This window comes from Etheostoma spectabile, chromosome 18 (genome assembly GCF_008692095.1).
Source record: "Etheostoma spectabile isolate EspeVRDwgs_2016 chromosome 18, UIUC_Espe_1.0, whole genome shotgun sequence".
NCBI lineage: Eukaryota > Metazoa > Chordata > Actinopteri > Perciformes > Percidae > Etheostoma > Etheostoma spectabile.
In genome coordinates, this window is record NC_045750.1 from 14,525,422 (window position 1) to 14,529,342 (window position 3,921).

Consider the following 3,921-nt stretch of genomic DNA (forward strand, 5'->3'; position numbering starts at 1 on the left):
GTGGACGTGCCGACAGTTTTGTTGTCATTAAATAAAATTACTAATGGGAGCGGCGGAAACTACACACTATAGCTTTTAAACAAACTTCTAAAAAAAGTTTTAATTTTGGTGAAAACTGGTGACATTATATTGTTTACACAACTTATCACTCATAATTTTAAATTCTAAGCCTCACCTTCATGTATCAGAATCAAAATCAGCTTTATTTTCCAGGTATGAGGACACACACGAGGAATTTTTCTTTGGAACATCGTTGCTCACAATGTGCTCGCACATACAAAACAACCAAAACAAAAATATACACACTAATATATACACAACATGTACATACTCTAAACAGAAACAATATAGAGGCATGAGTGCAATGAAAAGTTCATTAAAAATTATTTAAATGTGGAGCATAGTGCAAAGGATACGGGGATAAATAGTGTTACGTTATTTCATTACAATATGAACAGTATGAACATCATGAACAATTCTGAAATAGGAAATGAGAATGATGAATAAATAAAAAAAATAGATATGTAAAAATGTAGATGTAAAAAAATATAATCACGGGTGTGTTTTATGTGACAAAGTTCACCATTATTAAACAATATTTATGATTAGTTTATGAAAAGTCCTGGTAAGAACATCTTGTGGAAGTTTGACAAAAACCCACATAAACCTTTCTGGTTCCAAGAAATTTGCATTAAATCCACTTGTTTATGCTTGTAAGTGCTGCAAGCGAGGAAGGACAAGAACTTCTGTGAGACATTAGGATGGTGGGAGGAGATAAGTGTCACTCAAAAAAATCTATGGCACCCAAACTGCCTGGAGTCATGCTCAGACTTCTGGAATCAACAAGACGTAGATAGACATGCTCAGTCAGCCAGGGAAGAGGACAGATGAAGCACAAACACTGATGTCAGTGATGTTAGAACCAAGCAGTGATGATGACCCAGACTCTGACTCTGACAGACGCTGACTCAGACACAGAAATGCTGACAGAATGAGTACAGGTGTTCAAGAAGAGATGTCAAGTGGTGAGAGGACACTGGCAAAACTGAATAAACAGCAACTCTCCAGTGGCCGCAGAGGCAACAAGCTGGAAGCGGAAGTCAAAGCGCTACAGTGCTGACAGTTAAACCTACACTGACTGCTGATGAATGCTGATCTCCTAAAGGGCAACTGGACACATCAAACTCAGTTTGAAACCATTGTAAAAGAAAGGAAATACCCCTGGTGATGTCATCAGGTATCTAGGCTCAGGCTTGGAGAGACTATTTACCAAACCTGTATCCTTATAAACCTCTGTATATGGGCGCCAAATGTCCCTAGACTGAAGCATACGCCAAAGAATAAAAATGTCTTTTAAGACAAAACTTGAAGATCTCGGCAGTAGAGGAGAACCTAATATGAACGGGAAGTTTTTTCTAGAGTCTCTGGGCCACAACAGAGAGGGGACAATCACCCTTTGTTTTCATCCAAGACTGTGGAATAGCTCAAAGTAACTGATTAGACGATGTTGGGTTCCCGGAGGAGTACGTAGGGTAAGGAGATCAGCAATGTATAAAGAGGCCAATCCATGTAATGCCTTAAAAACAAGTAAAATTACCTTAAAATTGATTCTATATTTGACCAGTAACCAGTGAAGAGAAGCCAAAATCCGGGAGATCCCCCATTCTGGTAGCAGTCATCAATCTAGCAGCCGCATTCTGGACAAGCTGCAGACGTGATAAAAATGATTGGCAAAACCCAGGATATAAGGAATTGTCATCAGTGCTGACAGGGCCACAGGCACAAAACAATTCATAGAAGCAGGGCATAGGATTCATTTTGAATGATCATGATCAGTAGGTGAAAGACAAGATCTGCTAGTGTCAACCTTGTTGATAAAAAAGCTAAAAAATTGTTCCGTGATTTAAAACATCAGTGAGTGCAACAGCATGATTTAGTGCAGTATTCATTGCACTAAACAACGTTTTTGGGCAATGTGCCTTTTTAGCTATAAATACTTTGCTTTAGATGCTTTGGCAAGGCGTTGGTAGGATACCTGGTGATCTCTCAGTATCTCAGAGGACACTTGCGGTGTATCTTTTTTCCATTTCCTCTCTGCTTTTCTACACTTTTGTCTAAGGGCATGATACTCACTGTTAAGCTGAGGTTGGGCTTTGACTTTGGGTCACTTTAGTTTAGGGGCAACAATATCAAGAACATCTGTGACAGTGGCAATAAACCAAGTAACTAGCTCATCTGTAGACGGAGAGGCGGAGGTTATCTCTGTAGGGCTATCCAAAGCACAAGCTATGAAAGCATCAGAAAATTGCCTAGCAGTGGATGGGTTTAGTGCTCAGATGTAGCAATGTGGCAAGCAAGGTTTAGGTAATGGATTAGAAAGTGATGCATTTAAAATCACAGGCTTATGGTCCGATAGAATAGCAACATCCAGTTCAATATTTAAAACAGAAAAACCCAATGATAAAACAGATCCAGTGTATGACCATGTTTGTGTGTGGGACCAGTTACAGATTGAGTCAGATTGAATGAGTCAACAAGTTGCAGAAACTGGCTAACTTAAGGCTTTGATGGACAGCTGACGTGGATATTAAAATCACAGAGGATTAAAATTGTATCCGATATCAAGGATAGAAAGCTGAAAATTCACTGATGAAGTCCTTGTTGTACTTTGGGGGTCTATACACCAGTGCACATATTCAGTGGGCAAGACAAATCAACCTTCAGTGCTTGCACCTCAAAACTAGTGTACTTATCAACTGGCAACTGTCAGCATTTACAACCATTTTTGAACCCAAATCCTTAAAGAAATAAAGAAATGCTCTATTTAAATTTTCGAGATTCTGGAGGTCCTCCGTAGATCAGTCATATGATATGATAAAACTAAATTATTTTTTTTCCCTCAGCTGGCTCCTATTTTCTTAGTTTTCCACATGATGACTATCAGTTATTTTACCCACCAACTGAAATCTGGACATGTGGCAAAATTGCTTGAAGGGTGTCCAAAAAGGCAGAAGCAGTCAGATGATCACTCAAGTAATTCACATGAACAAACCTCCATCTTTACTCTGCTCATTTGGAAGAGAACACGTTATTACCAATTAGCACGTCCCAAGATAAAGCTGATAAATAAATATTATCATAAACAATAAGAATGATGGCCAAACCTATTAAAACAGGGAGGAAAATCTGAACTTTCTGTCAAGTACACTATAATAACATATGGATCATGGTTTACAAAAGTGTCATATTATATTATTGCAGCCTAACTGCAGTTCAGTCACGTTGAATAGTAATCAACACTATGACCCAACTAACAAGGGGACAATATTGTGTTGCTGCCCGATCTCTAAAGCTCATTTCCCTGCCAGATGGATATCTTTTGGTAATTAAGCCGGTAAAAACACCCGCAGATACAAAGACACACACAAACACACACAAAGACAAAGACAGGCAATTGACGTCATTGTGATTTATAAGATATAAAGTTAAATATGGAAGAGAGGAGGGAGAGTAAGGTAAGTTGTCTTACGAGGCCCCGTGTTATTACAGTGTGACAAAGACAACTCACGCAAACAACACTTTGCTTCTTTTAAAACCCAAACACATGCACGCCTATATTCACACTGGCATGCACACAGCCGCAAAGACACACACACACACACACACACACACACACACACACACACACACTAATAGCTTCTTTCTTTTCTTAATTAGCCTAAAGCCCTATGTCTGGTTTCAGTTCTTTTTCTCAGTGTGGTGCCAGCGCTTCTGTTAGTTAAGATTTCCGCTCAACATCCTCCACTGCTCTCATCTCTCTCCTCCTCAAACCCACAGACACACACACAGACATACAGACACAGACACACACACACACATACATATACACACACACACACACACACACACACACACACACAC